Below are 17,935 nucleotides of genomic sequence, written 5' to 3'. Positions count from 1 at the left end.
GAATATAAATTCTATTCATCAAAAGGGAAGAAGTTTGTTCGATGTTAATATTCTTTGTTGCAATTATCACAGTTCGATGGCGTGTGCATATTGTTTTATTTATTATTTTGTCGTTTATTTTATTAGCTTTTGCATAATAGCCGTTGTATTAAATTTTAAATAATTCCACCATAGGGTTATCCGAATAATTATTTGCCTTTCGATATTTTCTCTCGCTCGACTTAAAGCACACCGTATTTTCTCATTCTTTCGTTATTAGGTATACTAGAAGCTAATACTGTTTGATAATATACAGCAGACTTGATTATCCTGTGCAAAATCCAAGACTGAATTTTAAGACGTTGGTGTCCCGGTGCTACCTTACTACGCCACTTTCTACGTACGTTCAATCCTTCCACGCCTTCCCACATTTATACATTCGATACGACCATAGATATCCCGAGACGGAGAAAATTTAATTTCGCCCTCGGTAAAAATTTGTCTATCTCGATGGGTAAAATGGAATTGATACGATACGTTTTCTCGCCCGCGAGTATCGTAGTATCGTTCGATGTATACGATAAAAGACTAACAAAAAAAAAAAAAAAAAAGAAAAAATCCAAAGCGGAGATAATGCTTTCCTCCGTTTCTTTCTGATATTTGCATTTATTTACCAGATGGAACGTTCCTCTCGATACAACGGTGCTCTTGATGCGAGATATTTCGATAAGAGGGAAACGCGCGAGGGTGGAGGTGGAACGAGGAGAAACGTAGACTCGTAACTTGCAATCAACTCGTATTATTAACGTTCCGGTTGTGATACACTTTTGCTGCGGTGTATCAAGGGTGTGAAAAATCGAAACGAAGTAAGTTGCCCCATTAAAATTCGCCTGGCGTGTCCCTGAATATCTTCGTCGATATGGTGTATTCGATGCTTGAGGTCGACTTCCTTTCAACGTATACGATAAAAGACAAAAAAAAAAAAAAAAAAAAAAAGAAAAAATCCAAAGCGGAGATAATGCTTTCCTCCGTTTCTTTCTGATATTTGCATTTATTTACCAGATGGAACGTTCCTCTCGATACAACGGTGCTCTTGATGCGAGATATTTCGATAAGAGGGAAACGCGCGAGGGTGGAGGTGGAACGAGGAGAAACGTAGACTCGTAACTTGCAATCAACTCGTATTATTAACGTTCCGGTTGTGATACACTTTTGCTGCGGTGTATCAAGGGTGTGAAAAATCGAAACGAAGTAAGTTGCCCCATTAAAATTCGCCTGGCGTGTCCCTGAATATCTTCGTCGATATGGTGTATTCGATGCTTGAGGTCGACTTCCTTTCAACGTCCCCACTTCTACCGTAATCTCTTCTACCATGGCCACCAAGTGAAACGAGATTGTCGCGTAAAGCTGAAGTTTATCGTAGAACTACCTGCCATTTCTCTCACTGAAAGATCTTCGTGCCATTATTCGCTCGTAAATTAACAACTTTTTCAAAGCTTCGCGTTAATTTACTCCAAAACGATGGAACTTCGCGAGTTCCTTCGATTTCTTGCGTTTAATATCTATCGTTTGGCGTATTCTTCCTTAAGATGGGAACACTTCCATCCCCTTTGAACGCCGGATTACCATGATCGATGAGATCGAAGCTCCTCCAAATCTAAACCCACCTATCTTAAATAAACCCAGAATAGTTCACACTGGGAAGAACGAATACAGAGAACAATAGGGTGCAACCGGATTCGATGACAATCCCCAGTCGCGGAGAAAAAGCCGTAGATAGGAGGCGCGAGGCCGTTATCGTGGCGTATGCAGCGGTCGAGCGACGCGAGATGAATATTCAGCCGGTGGCGTTGGATCAGCATCCTTCGTTTCAGAGAAGCTATCCCTCTCCTCTTCGTCTTCGGTCTCTCGCCTCTATTTCCACGATGTACAATGTAAAATACACCTAGTGGACGGTGGCGGTGGCGTTCTTTCCCCTTGGCGAAGGTCTGTCGGAGAGGGTGGTATAGGAGGATAGAGCGAAGGAGAGAGAAAGAGATGGGGTGGTTGGCTATCGGAAACCCTCGGCCCGACCAATGCCACGCCGCCTTTATCGTTTTACAACAGAAAGGCGCACATCAGTCAACCGGTATCTCCTCACGGTTGATTTCCCGTGGCCGCGGCGGAACCAACCTACCTCTCTTCGTCTCTCATCCCCTCTTTCTCTCTCATTTACTCTTCGGTTACTCTCTTCTTCTTCATCCTTTGGTATCCTACTATGTCTAGGTCTCTGTCTCTTTTCCTCTACAACACCCTTTCTCCTTTTTCACCCTTCGTCCTCTCTTCTTTTGCCTCACGGCGTTACTCTTTCGCGTTCTCTCTTTCTCTCTCTCTCTCTCTCTCTCTCTCTCTTTCTACCGTTCTTCCGCTTTCACCCCCTCCTGGCGCCACCCCTCTGTAGCCAGGCGTCGTAGAGGCGACTCCAGGCAAGAGGTGTAGCTGGAGGTGGAGCTGATAGCGGGACGTAGCGGCCCGGCTGCGGTAGTTATGAAAACATATGAAATATATTCAATCTGGGCCGACGCGATAACACCGCCGCCGACCACGGACCAACCGACCGCCCTCCTCTTTCCACCCCTCGTTGGACCTTTGCACAGCCACCTATGTACCAACAGAACAGGTGTTGGTGCTTGGTATGTACAAGAGTATGTGCCTGTATCAGAGAAACGCATATAGGTCGGGGTTGCGATGGTGCGACCGGTCTCCGGAGACTACACGCTCTCCTCGCCCTCTTCCAGAATCCGCTGGAAATTTCAATAGGTACAACACGGAGATTGCCACGACGCCGGTGGAACGGCGTCGAGGATGGCTGCTTTCTCCGACGTCCGATGGATTAGAATGGCCCTGGATGCCGATCTACGCTACGCTGAACGTCGATTTCTATGGATGATCATCGGAGGAGAAGAAAGTTTATGTCGTAATGGGCACTGAATATCGTTTCTTTCGTTTTATCGGATAACCGGCGATCGATCGGTGATTTCTATGGTTAAGGTTGACGATCCGAAAGGTTACGAAATTTCATATCGTAACGAGAGTCGAACGTCTTCTTCGTTTTATCAAAGAAGAGCTATTAGAAACGCCGTGGACATGGATCCATCCTAACGAACCATTTCTATGATTAATGTTGGCGATTAAGGAGATACAGCGCCTTGTATCACGGCGCGTATCGAACGTTATTTTACTATATTCGAATTCTGCTGATTTATCCAGATATTAATGTACCTATCTAGATTCTGTTAATTTAGTCAAAATCTACGAACATGTTACTACGATGATGTTTCAACGCTTACGACTAGGATGGATGCTTTCTCTCCTGAGCCTCGTAGATTACAAGAAACGACGATTCCTGCCAGCATGATTAACGATCGGCGAGAAACGATGTTCAATGCTTTGATCAGAGTCGAATGTGTTTCCTTCTTTCTATCGACGGATCACTCAAATTTTCCAAAAATTTAGGCAATTGCGCAGAAATTTCGTTCGTCGGGTGACAATTATGGAAGATAGACTCGTACGTTGGGACCGACGATTGTCGTTTTACGACTTGACCGGTGTTTTATCGGCTTGGTCGCGATTACTGAAAATAGAACGTTCCCTCACTCAGATACCGGCGTTGCGCACGCCGCGCCGGTCATTATAATTATCTCACAAATTTCTAATCGCTCGCGATTATTTATCTCGATAGGTTTTACAAGCGCTCGGCCCCGCCGGCTGCCCTCGAACTCCCCCGTTAACGTGCTCCGTTTCCAGTAGGGACGACCGATAAAGAAACCGTCGTCTTAATCGCTATGCAAAACAGGGAGGCTCGTACGTGAAAATATGCTCGCATAATTTACTTCATCGAACTTACTATCAAGAAGCGTGATCCACGCGGACCCACACTATACACGGTACGACTATAATGTTCTCGAAATGATATTAGGATTCCGCGTTCTAATGGTATTCAAGTAAATTTGTTCATATTGAGTGGAAGTTGTACAGACGGTCGCAAGATATATGGCGGGTGTTTGTAGAAGCGATTCTGTCAAAAGCAAAGTTTCATTTGAAACTTATTTTTTATGTTACAAATAATCTTATTTTATAGATATATACTATCACTGAATCAGTCGACAAACTTTTTTCTATCACTCGCATTTCACGTTTCTCAGTCTCAAGTCGAAATTCTACATATTCGATGGCATACGTTTTGATTCATATCGTTAAGATGTAAAACGTGAAGTATTAACGAGTGCGATTAACAACGTTAGTACGCAATGTTGGTCTTTGGTAGATATCGATGTGACGAAAAGTTATTTCCAACGATAGAATAAAATAATTTATTATTCGATGTGTTTATGTTTCCGTCTCACCGTAGCCTGAAAGCTTTATCGTCACACCGTCTACATCTCTACATTTCACCTTCTCTCTCTTCGGTTACGTTTGTCGTGCAGTCGTTTGATCGGTCGTGAAGTGGCGCGAAAATACGAGTCGGTCAGGCGAAGTGAAGCGAGCTGGGAATGGACGCGACGATAAGGAAAGTCAGCCAGGTTGTTATCGCTTATCCTTATTTCCAGCGCGAGAACTATCTGTAATACGCGCGATACGTATCTCAGACGTTATCCAGTTCGATGAAACGTTACGCTGTTCCAGGACTTCGTAATTAGAATAGAGTTGCGACAGGAAGGAACGTTGAAGGGGGAGGAGTTGCAGAGGCTTTACGCGGAACGAGATCCTGGTCGATGAAACGACTTTAAGAAGAAAAAACTTCTCTCAATGTTCTAAACGAGGGAAGAATTTTTGCATAAATATTCGTTGGTCGAAGATCGATGTTTTTAGTTACTACGCAGATCTTCGGTAATAACATATTTATCGATGCGATTATTCGACTTTATTTTTATGTATTTTCATGAAAGGTTAGAAAGATAAACGAAACGATAAATATATCGAGATTAAAATAAAAACTAACGATATACGGCTCGTAGGGAAGAATAGTAAACACATTTTAGTAACAGCGAATGTGTTAACTGAGAAAGATGATATAACTTGTCACTGAGATTGCTAATCTTTTGGATATAATAATTTCGTCCACCATATTTATATTTTATAAGGACAAAGATTAACTTATCTGAAATTCACGTAACTTCATTAACTTTGAAATACATGATTAGATGTAGGAGTCTCTCATTAAAGGATAACCTGGTTAACAAGATAAGATGTTAAACGATTCTGTTATTCCATAATATCTTTTATGGGCTATTTACACACACATTACAATTAAATTATAAATTTAAAGTAGCTACATATGTATATGTACCGCTTATCTTCTTTTGTGAAATAAATGTATCATCTCTTGATATCTAAGAAGCAACTGACGGTGTGGATAATTAAACATAAATGTTCAGATTGAACCGTTAAGCATGATACATTTGATTCGCTAGTAATACGTAATCTTTGTTGGAATTTGATACAATTGATCTTCGTATGTATCTATTTTCGCTACTGGAAAGGTTAATAATACGGTAAAATATACTGTAAGGAATAGTTTCTATCGATAAAACAGATGCCACAACAATTGTAGCTTATTCCTTTCCAGTGTATTAAATTGTTTACGCTGCGTTTAACATGTACAGTGTACAGTATATTAGATGATAATTTTGATAATTCTTTCGACGTGAAAGAAATTATTTATTCCTAAACACATATCTCTGTGTACATTATGTAATGTACGCTAGAACGAACACGTATTATAACAAATAAGACTTTAGAATCAATTAAATTCGTTGCATCGTGCGACACAGTACCTAAGCTAAATTTAAAAGTGGAACTGTCGAAATTAGATATGTGTTAAGAGATACGTTGTTAAATGGAAGCGGAAATTCCGTGGGCGCCATTTCGCGATTAAATTCAATGAATCACTGATTTCTCACAACCATACGCAAATTTCCTCCAAATGGCGCTATAAACTCATTATCAATCAAACTCAATCAAAAATGCGTGTCACAGTTTCCTGCAATAGAATTTACAATTAAGAAGACGAAATTATCGATACGATGCGATTAAAACGAGGCGAAACGATTTTCAAATTTCCATAAGGCCACGCTGTAAATTCTTTGTTACTAAAACTACAAATCCCCAAAAAATTCTCACACTTTTCTAGAGTTTCCAATTAAAGGCACGGTCTATCGATGTGGTGCGAAGCACTATAGGTTCAGCAAGTTCCTTTAAAATCGCGTTATGTAAATAACTGTTCCTTAAAAATTCATGGTATCGAGAAAATTTTCATACGATTTAGAATTAAAGGCGCGAGTTATCGATATGATTGGGCCGAAGGGAGGCCAAAGGTCTATGACGCGATGGAAATGCGGTCCTTGGCGGGAAGTTCGTGAAGTGGCGCGAAAATACGAGTCGGCCGGGCGAAGTGGAGCGAGCGGGAATGGATGCGACGGAATATACGTACGGGGCGAAGCAAACCGACGCGGCGATAAGAGCGGTGGCGAGCCGTTATCACGATCGCCGCGCGGCCACGTCGCGCGATAACGATAACAAACTCTCGCCGTCTCTTTCCCTCTCCTATTCTCGTGCTCCCTCTCGACGCCCGCTCACACGAATAAGCGTGCACGTACCGTACGTGTATATTATGTGACCGTCGCGAGGGCGAGAGGTGACTCGTCGTTACCGCGTGGCAGCCTTCGCCAACCAGCGACTCCACGTATGCGAAATTCTCCGCTAGGATGAACGAGAATCCATGCGAAATTTTATCGACGACTGGTTGTGGTTGCTGGTTTGTTGGTTTGATAGAAAAACCACGAGAAAATCTATAGCTTCACTTTTGTTTCCTTAATGAATTAACGAAAGAAATTGATGACAATTCCTCGATTTTATTCAACCCTTTTGAAATTCTATTTAAATCACTCACGTTATGATTCTGAAGATCTCACATGGCTTCGTATCTTATTAAGTTCGAATCATTTGAAGCTTCCTGATTACAGATATGTATTTTTTTTTAACGAATTTTTAACCTTCTTATTTTCTAAATATGATTTTTTACATCCACGTTTATTTGCCATCTGTTAATCTATAAGTAATGAATAAGCAAGTCTTTTTAATTAAATGGATACGCACAACGATGATGGTAAACCTTGTACTCATTGGCTTATTTCGTTTCTTTATTCCTCGTTTCTTTATGGAACAGCTGATGGAATTAGAATCTGTTACGATCGTTCAAGAGTTTCAAACATTCGAGTTGTACGATCGTGCATGGATTCTTCAAGCGATCGTTTTGCTAGATTATTTGGATGGTGTACCAGTCGGTAGGAGTGTTTGTTTCCCTGGTCGACAAGGAAACCGCGCAAGAAAAATAATTTATGTCGAAATGTTTTAAGAAATAGGACATCCTCGATAAACATCTGCTAACACCAGCAGTCAACTAAAATGTACCTCCAAAGTCTCACCTAGGCGCTACAAATTATCATAAAAAAAGAGCAGCGCAAAAATCGTAAAAAAGAAGCTGAAAAAAATCTTTAAAGGTTGAAACCTGGCTAATCTTCGACAAATAAAAGAAGAGGCAAAATGGGAAAATTATAGGGTCTAGGGTTGACACAGGGAACCTGTGTTATATGTGTGCTTGTTGGTTTCGTGGCGGCATTCGCGGTGGTGATTTGGCGGGATCGCAGATCGCGATAGCTCGGCTAAGTAAGATCGAGGTGTCGGCGAAGGAGGGTGGACTGCCACGAGCATAAACTTGGCTCTCACCCCTCGCCGCCCTGTTCCACGTCGAACGACGGTTTAGGGGATGCGAGGCACGCGACTGCCGCCTCATTGCACCGCGTTAGCTTTTCACCCTCTGCCGCCCAGTTTTTCGGCCCGGAACCAACCACCCCTTCGTCGTTCGTTCGTTGGCTGCTCGCCACTGAACAGACGCCGAATCCCTTTTATGCTTTCCTGCTTACCTTTTGGCGCGTAATCCGCCGCCTGTAAATCCTCCTTATGGTTCGTGTTGTACCTTGCGAGCGAGATTCGTCGCAGTTTATGTTCCGTGTTCGGTTTATCTTTTTCTTTTCTTCTTTTTTCATTTTTTGGGGAAACATCGATATTGTACATAAAATGCACATTTTTACGCGTTTATGGAAAATTTAAGGATGTATAAACGTACAGGACGCTCACACGGTTCAAGTATATATAAAATATCCGAGCTATGTGATATTTATTGTGACATTTTTAAAGCTGAAACAAATCTTCTAAAAGTTCCATTTTCTTTAATTTCGTCCGTAAGAATATGAAATTGTATAAATAATACCTGCAGCTTGTTTAAGTAGCTTGGTATACGTTCTTTGGTATGGCAGATTGTTAAAAGAGTGATTGGATTGGGTTAGTGGTTTTTTCTTTTCACGACAAAGATGGAAGGGATGAAGGGACCAAGATCGAAGTGATCGAAGGGATGTTTTGTTGTAAAAGGTGGAAGCTTAAATTTTTATGGATTATTGTTATGCTGATATTAACCGATTCGAAGTCGCGTTGGACATCGAGGAAGTGAAATGTATAAATACCGACGCGTTTTGCGAATGATCGTTATTTATGGCTTTTCTCGATCTAGTACTAGTGTTTGATTTTTTTAATTTAAACTGATCGATCTGCGAGTAATTCGAAGTAATTTCTAGTGATTTATACGATCATTTTGCATGTTATTTAGTTCTGGAATATCGCGGTAAGATAAATCGCCTGTGCCATTGATTACGATCGTTGCATGCGCGAGAAATTTTCCACGGGGCGCGATTGTTCTTCCCCTTAGGACTTGCGCGCTATTCTTATTCCGATAATTGTTTATTCATTCGATTAAACCTGTTACATTTTATTTGGTAGTCGCTATTTTTAGACGTTCCCAAACGTTTTGTACGGGATTCATAGCGATTTTTCCCGGGGTCCTCGACTCAATGAGATGGTGCATGTACTATTGTTACGAGGAAATTGTAACGTAATTAAATATTCTCTCTACGATCAAGATTAGACCGCTGAAGAATAGATGGATCCTAAAGGAAATGCTAAGATATACCGATGCCTATGATAAATTGTTAATGGATTCTATAGTATATCTCACCTCGTGTATCAAACGTGTTAAACCTCTGCTAAGATAAATAAATAAATATAAAACATCTGGGAATAAGTTGGCTTCTTCTGCTCGTGAACAATGAAAACGACATTAAAATACCTCTTTTATAATACGGGGTAATCGTATTATTATGCGCATTTTCATGAAGTACTAATTCTATTCTATTGCACGTCTTAAAAATAACGATTGAAACGAACGAACACAAAATTACCGGTGATCGTACGCAGATTAACGTTTCCAGCGCAAATTTTGTCGTTGGACGATGAGATATCAATGCAGATGCACAAATGAACAGCGATGGTTGGCAGAGATCGAAGCGAGATAAACGATACCGATCTTTGATCGATTAACACCTGGGCGAGATAACGAGAAAACACGGTCGATTATCTGAGGGAACAAGTGGACGATAAGCGCTGCCGTCTCCCCCTTTGCATGCCCGTGAATTACATTATGATAATCACGGCCCCATTAACATATTAATATAATTCACGCTATAGCGGCGCGTGTAAAAGTGCGATGCGATAATATTCATTTCATTCGACCCATTTCTGCGCTGCACGCATTAATCACGCATGATGAGGTAACGAAATTGCCTTTTCCTACATCGGCGACAGTCGACGAGAATTTTCCTCCGGGGAAACGCGTGTCTTCGTTCTCAGAATTGTTTGCAGATATCCACTTGCGTTGAGGTCTATGATCAAGTCGTTTCACGGCTTCATTTTAATCGAATCGGTCAAGGTTGTAACGTTGACAGCGATCGACAGGTGCGTTGTAGATATTTTAAGTCACCTTCGTATTAATAATATAATGAGAAATTCACGAACCGTGGATAAATTTGGAAATATTTAAATTTAACCCGAAGAATATTTAAATTTTCCGGTTATAAATAAGAAATATTTAAATTTAACCGGTTTTTAATCATGAGTCATATTTCATCGTATCATAAAACAGACAGGTATATGTAAAAGTTCAAAAATCGAAACGATATACGAAAAGGTCAATATTTTCAAAAAATTAGAACAAGAAACAACTTCTATCTACTTTAAAGCATCTTATTATCACTATCTTGTCTCTGTCTCTTGGTTCGATGGGAATGAAACAAAAACAGTTCTTCCTCGATTCAGGGGGAAATTTCACGTGAAAATCGTGGCTTTATCCCTCCATTCCTCTTTCTCGCTCCATCCTCGATCAGGTCGTGCCGCTCCTGCGTGCAGTGTAGTCAGTTGGTAGTATACGTAGTAGGTTGTGTATGGAGATAGGATCTCGACAGCGCTGGCCGTCGAAGCAAATCGATTAATTGGGAACTGGCTCGCCCGATCGCCACGCTCTGACGTCTAAAAACCAGCTCGACCGTGTTTACCGCAATACCGTGGAATATATGCCGCGACGAAAACGAGAAAAAGAAAAAGGCCAAGAGGAAGAGAGTGGACGTTACAGCGTCTGGCTCGCGTGCAAATACATTCGAGAGCCTAATCGTAGTCCATGGTTTTGCACACGTGCGAATTAATCGTCGATCCTCGACGACGCACCACGGCCGATTCATTTCGATTTCAAGACACGCCGCGTGAATCGAAGAAGAATGCCGATAAGGGGTTGATGTCGCTCGAGAATTCTTCCGTCGTCCGCGATGACGGCCGAGTTTCCGATGTAACGATTTCAGCTTGACAATTTCTAGTTTGACACCGTTCACACATATTATTTTATATGAAAATAGGTGTAGTTTCACTGTATGTTAACGATCTGCGTAAATTTCTAGTATATTTTGTCAGGGATCCTAAAATATCCGTAGAAATTTTAAATTTTGTATTATATCTGTTTCTATATTTATTCTATATTTTTGTTCTTTTTATGGAATATTGTTTTATTTCTTATTACGCTTCATTTTTCACTGTTTTTTTATCGTTATTCCTCATTATTTTTAATTGTTGCTGGAACTCTATGTATATCACGTTCTTAAACCATCTTTTGCATTGCTGCAATTCTTGTTTCATTATCATTTTTCTTGCTGAAATTTCTTTCTTATTGGCACAATTAAATGGTATTCTTCCGCTACTTCTTTTCAATCCTACAACTTTTCTTTTCATTGTCTTTTGTTTCACTTTTAACGATTTTACGTTAGTTTCTCTGTCTCTACTACGTCATCTTTTTTAGCCTGTTCGTGTCGCATTTTGTCAGTAGAATTTCTCTGATGAATTCAAGAAATTATTGAATTTAATTATTAATAACCGTAGAAAAATCGAATTGAATTCAAAGCTTGTACATTTGTGTAGTTTTACGCGAGAATTAGTAAAAATTTGAAGAGAGTCCATAATTTTAGTTAAGAATACTGTGAATGTCCACGCGTGTTGGTATACTTTAACCAACTCCTCGTCCTTTACCTTCATGGGGTGTCTCAATTTGAACATTTTAACCTCCCCATACTCTACGCAACAGCTGTTGCACATGGCAAATTATTATTACAAACAACAAGCTACCTTAATACAATCCTTCTGAACGTTTTACAAAACTGTGCAGGATCTGGTTCGCGACGCGATTAAGCAGCAATAGCTGCGAACGAATGGAATAATTTGTCGGTCACGAATTCGTCGGATCTTATCTGGCATCTGCGTGCCGCGTATTTTTTTATTGGCCGATACCTGCTTATCTCCGAACGAAAATAAGTATTCGATCCTCTGGGCGTGTTCACACTTACGAAATTGCATTCCGACACGACACATTGTCAAACTCTCGTCCCACGTTGAAAATAGCTGCGGAGGAAAGGAAAGGGTGAAAGTGAGAGAGATAGCGGTGTCGAAGCGAAACGAAAAGTTACTTGGACGTGTGCAACGAGCACGCATGAATGCACGCTAAAGCGCTGCTATGCCGGCAGGGATCGCTTGGACCTCGGCACCGATCGAAAAGAAAAAAAAAAAATAAAAGAAAAAGAAAAAAGGGAAGAAAAGGAAAAAAGGAAAATATAAAAGGAAAAAGAAAGAGAGAAGTTCATGGTGATCCTTAGGGAAAGAGAGAAGAAGAGAGCTCATTGAAACGGAGCACGGCCAGATTCCGGGCAACGGGCCCCAATAAAAAAGAATCTTTTGGGCCGATGAGAAATTCGATTCTGATCGCGGGGCCTTTTTGCAATTCCTATCGAGTTTCGCGGCGCGGTCCCGCTTAAATCTCGATTTAATCTCCCCCCTGCAGGATTTTTGTTGCCCCTCGAAATCCTTATATAACACGCGTGTATCGATCCTTGTAAATATATCAAACCGTGCTTCGGCCGCAACAAGAGTATCCGTGTTCGGAACCGTAGAAATTTCTCTGCGCGATTTTGCCTCTCCAAAGAAATCTTCATTTTACCGTTTCAGCGCTTTCGTGCGAATTTTGGCTACCGAAATCGATGAATTTTAAGAGATTCTATTAGTAATGCAAATGGCGAAAAGTAGTTTTACTTCGAATAGCAAAGGTCAAGATTGCTCCGCGAGGATCCATGGGCAAGAATCACCTACACACAGGACGAATCACGTAACTACGGCTGTATCAGCACGTATCTCCTATTTGGTTGAAGATGTACACGTTACGACATGGTTTATCTTCCTCTAACTTCTCTTTCCTTGGAGTCCGCTCGATGTGCTTACGAAGTGAAGCGAACTCGCATCGATCGAATAAAATTGCACGTTTCTATCTGAAACAGATCGATGCCACTCCGAGTGCTCGAGGAAGAGAGAGAGAGAGAGAGAGAGAGAGAGAGAGAAAAGATGCAAATAAAAAAAGCATGATGGCGAGGAGATAGAGCTTGTCGCACCACCACAGTCTTTTCTCTTCAACTCTATTGCGTAATTCACTCTGTAACGATGATGCATCAGCGGAACGCAATTGAATTTTTTTTTAAACCTACTTATCCGAGAAATTGTGTAATCGGAGATCATATGATTAATATGTATCTTTCCACTTCAATTTATCACAGCAAGAAGAAAGTAAGAGGAAACACTGCGAACAGATATTTTACTAACAGAAATGAAACAGTTGACAAGAATAAAATAAATGAATCGTCAGACTAAATAAGGGACAATCGTAAGTAACAGTGAACGCTATATCGAAGATATTAACACGTTGGTCGCCACGTCACCCATATCTATGTGACGGGTATACTTCCCCGTCATCAAAGTATGGATGACGCTCTTCTTGTTCGAGTTAATTAAATATAGGATATTATATATTGAATATACAACATAAAAATATTAGAAACACATTATACCATACGTTTTATTCATTTATATTCTGGATAAAATATTACATTATGCTATGTCGCATGGTATTCGTTAAAACATTCCAAACACATTTGGGGTGATGTTGGCCACTTCGAACAATAGTTGTAGACTTCGTCATCACTACTCTCCTCACTTTCAAATATATTTTTACGCTGTTTACTGAACATTTTCAGGATGAAAAAATCACTGATGTACGTCTCACAAGTATGCTTCTAAATGAAAGATCTGAGACATCTGCCATGAGATCCCTCGGAATACTCTAGCTGGAAAGCTTATCGCTTTCTCCATTTCAGAACTAAATAATCATTTCCTTAGAATGAATCGAAGGCGGTAAACGATGAATTTCCGCTTGTCGCTCTATTTACGTTCTGCGTCCAGGCTGTCGGATCTGGGCCCCGCAGGAAACTTAGCCGAATCACGTTGGGCCACCAACGTGTTAATTAACAGACGCTTCAATTGAAACACTTGATTGTTTCCTTTCAAGGTGCACGATCTATACATCTTTCGATTTCGATATCTAATAACATAAATTTTTTATTGAATCGGAGATACGTATTGGAAGATACAACGAGCTGAGTAGTAAAATACGGGAATGTAGCGATGCGACGAAATATTTATGGGGTTTGCTGCGGTGGTGTATCGGTGAAACATCGTAGATCGCGGAAACGTCGTTAGTGTATCGCGGGCAAACGATTCCTTCCTGGGTGACACGATGTAGGAAGGCGTCGTGGAAAAAATCGCTCGTGACGAAACAGCTCGTTTCCATGCGTCGTTCGCGACGACGCTGCCGATAAGCTTTACGAGACAGCGCCTCCTTCTCTCTTCTAGCCGCCTCCGTTTCAGCTACGTTCGCCTCTATCGCTTTTCCCCTGGCACGATCGCCTCGAACAACGAGCCTCGGCCAACGAGACTTGCCGATTACTCGATGCTTAACTTTCTAGAAACGATAAATCGCAATGAGAACTTTGCATAACTTCGCGTTCCGCGAATTCTTTGCTCTTTGTCACTTCGTTTCTCTGATATTTATCTTTTTTATTCTTAAACGGAAAAATGATTCACTATTAACGTTACAAGAACGTTACACGGACTATACAAATATAAAGTAAAAGACAAAAAGAAATGTTTTCGTTGAAAATAAAAGGTATCAGGTGCCAAAGCATTGGATAATAGAAAACCGTAACATATAATAATTTCTTTCGAACATCTTCCTTTATTAACTTCTACGGTACCAGCTGTCTAAGCTTTCCCAGCGAACACCTGTTTCCTTCCTACCGTCATAATGATCGCATGATTCCTTACGCTACCTCCCACATTGCAGTCCAATCAATTACCCGCGAACCGAACAGCTACAACAGTTCTCTCCCATCCTTTACAGTTCCCTCTACTTTTAATTGCATTCTACACCTGGTCTGCTATTATTCCTTACAAGTCGTGCGCTACTGTAATCGGAATTGTCAGTGTTGATACACGAGCCGTGAGAATTTCATCTCGATCGCTTGTCTATGTCGACGTGTCTATTTCCTCGTATTTTACTTTATTCGCAAAATTCCATTGGATTTTTCTACATTTATAGAAATATTGAAGATACCAGAATGCGTAAGACATCTACAGATGATATACAAAAATATATTTAGCGATCGAAACAAATTCCACTTAGGCTCCGTCTTCTTGATCATGTTTATACAAACATAAATTTGCGTGAAACATCTTACGATTTTCTTGTAATAGCGAAGAAGACGATTGGAAGAATCGTTGCTTGAATAGTACGCTATTATTTAATCGCGTACAGCGATATTTATCGATGCTGTATCTCATTCGCGACTCTTCCAGCCAATAACACAAATTCATACGTCCTACCGTTACAACTTTGCGACTGCGTTTTTCTCCAAAAAGAAACCACGAACCGATCTCCATCGCTATATAAACATCGCTAACTAAATAGGTGGTAAATTGCTTATATCGACTCTGGTCGTTTCGACTTTAGCTAAACGACATGCACGAAGACACGTTTCTGTTGGTGGTTAGGAGAGCTTGGATACAGATAAACAAGCGAGACGTGGAAGAGTGCCCGGGTCAGATGAGATTGTGCCGCGTGTGTATCGTTTCAGTCGAAGCTTATCGTGCTTCCCTGATAACACTTGAACGCCCCCAGATCACTCGATAACCATGTTATCGACATCGGCCTCGTCCATCGGTCATCACTGTTTGTCAGTCTGATGGAAAAAGACCAGGTCCTGTGTCCCGTACTCGAACAAAATCACGGTATCGTGGCCGGTTTCGTCATGTTTTCTCTGTGTTTTGCTCTCTGCCTCATTTGCATCATTCTCGATTCTATCTGTTGGTCGAAATCGTTTACACGAGAACCACACGATCGCGATACCAACGAGGTCTCTTATCGGTAGCTTCAGTGTCATTGTGGTATAAATAGTTCCATTCCGATATTTCCGATAATAAATCGAGAAAGTTGCAGCATGGATGTTTACGAGGCTGCTACACGTGGACAATACGCGCGCGTGCATTCGCGCGTGCACTCCACGGGATTTATCTTTCTAAAGTAGCCGCTCTCTGCAACTGCTGACGATTACCAGAGCTTTCTGTTCTGCGAGATAAACGCCCGTTGCAATTAACAGCCGCCGTAAATTACCGAAACTGTTTCGCGAGAGGATCGGGGAAAGATCGTTGCTGAATGGAGGGTTGGCCTGACGACCATCACATTATTTTTCTTCGTTCTACGTTCGTATTTTCTGCCATTCAGAGAATTTCGTTTTCAATGGCAACTGTTTGGAGAAAATGGAAATTCTGCTATCAACGAGTGCAAGGTGTTGTAAACGATCCTGCACAGAGTATTGGGTTGATTATAGAATAGTTGGAAGAACATTGAAAGAATCGTGGATAATCGGCGATATTAGGATTAATCGATACTGATTCTCTCTGCCGCTTGAAAGCACTAGAATTGTTTCTGTTACATTCGAGTGATCTCACGCGAATAAGACCTTTTTTATTGCACCGTAATTGCAGGCAATGGTATCGGACGTAATGGTACGATGAGTGAGATTCCACTTTTAATAGATGTCGTAAAGCGTAACCATGTAAGTGAATATAATGAATGTAAGCAGAAAACGAAAATAGATTAAAGGAATAATTATTTATCGAATCGTTTTGTTCTCCGTGTCTGTAACGTTGCACAGGATGTTTTTGTCTAACTCTTTCCTCATTGCCATTTCTTCTTTCGGTTAAGTGAACGCTGGCATATTTAAAAAAATAAATAAATAAATAAACGTTGGTGTATTTCGTGAAATCGTTATTAAATTCGTATATACTCGGAAAGTTCTTACTACGTGAAATCGCACTAGGTCTGTCTGACAATGGCGATTCGTTTCCACTTGCGTAGATACGTATTCCACTGATTTGTCTTCTTCCAAGCACAAGACTCTTTTATCTCGGAGCTTTTTTTTTCATTCTTCAAGCTATTAATTTTGCGCGAAAATTTTGATTCTGTCTGTTTGTATATATTATAACTTAACTATTTAAAGGGATTCTATCGAAACGATATAATTTTACCTACAAGGAGTTTCAATATTTTCACGTTTCACCTTTGTCAACGAAAGAAGTATAATATTTCACGAATAATTTTTTCTATACGATAACACGAGGCGTATTAAACTTATTCACATACAACACCTATATAATATACGCTTCTTCGTCAAGATCTTTTTTTACAATTCAGGGAGGTATGTTCAGGCTTGCGAACGTTTTCGCTAAACAATATAATTTTACCTGCAAGAAGGAGTTTCAATATTTTCACGTTCCACCTTTGTCAACGAAAGAAGTATAATATTTCACCAATAATTTTTTCTATACGATAACACGAGGCGTATTAAACTTATTCACATACAACACCTATATGATATACGCTTCTTCGTCAAAACTTTTTTTTACAATTCAGGGAAACGTGTCCAGGCTTGCGAACGTTTCCGCTAGATAGTGGCAATAAAAGAAAAATTCACACTCTTCTTATAAATATTACAGATTTGTAGTTAAACTCAATGCATCTCAGCATAAAATTCGAGTCCAACCGCGTAATCGTTTCAAAACGTGCGCGCACATTCCTTCCACTGGATGCTCGATCTCACCGAGCGAACAAAACTTACCAAGCAGGATTCAACCGCATCTGAAAGAAACAACAATGTCATGCAGTGTCCTTCCGTTTTTCCGCGAGAGGAAGCGGCGCGGGCAAGACACTAAGAAGAAAAAGACTGGGCTACGGCCCTGACATTCCCCGCGGCTGCGGAGAGGGCCTCCTATCGGAAAGCCATGGGAAAGAAAGAATCCGCAGGAAAGTCATCCGACGCGATGGGACCGTCTGATATCGCGGGCCTCGCATAAAACTCGGCTATCTTCGCAATCTGATGCCGCACGAACCAGTTTTCGGTACGGGGCGAAGGATCCGCGAGGATCTTCCAACCCGTAGGAACCATCCTCCTCGCCCGCTCCTTCGTTCTCGCTGTGTCCGCCTTTTATCCGCTTCGAATCCTCGCCGCGTCTCGCCCCGTCCCCCTCCCCAACCCCTTCAGACAAGAGAAAT

Source organism: Bombus impatiens, unplaced genomic scaffold (assembly GCF_000188095.3).
Source record: "Bombus impatiens unplaced genomic scaffold, BIMP_2.2 scf_0142, whole genome shotgun sequence".
Classification (NCBI taxonomy): Eukaryota; Metazoa; Arthropoda; class Insecta; order Hymenoptera; family Apidae; genus Bombus; species Bombus impatiens.
Note: the sequence above shows the minus strand (reverse complement) of the source record.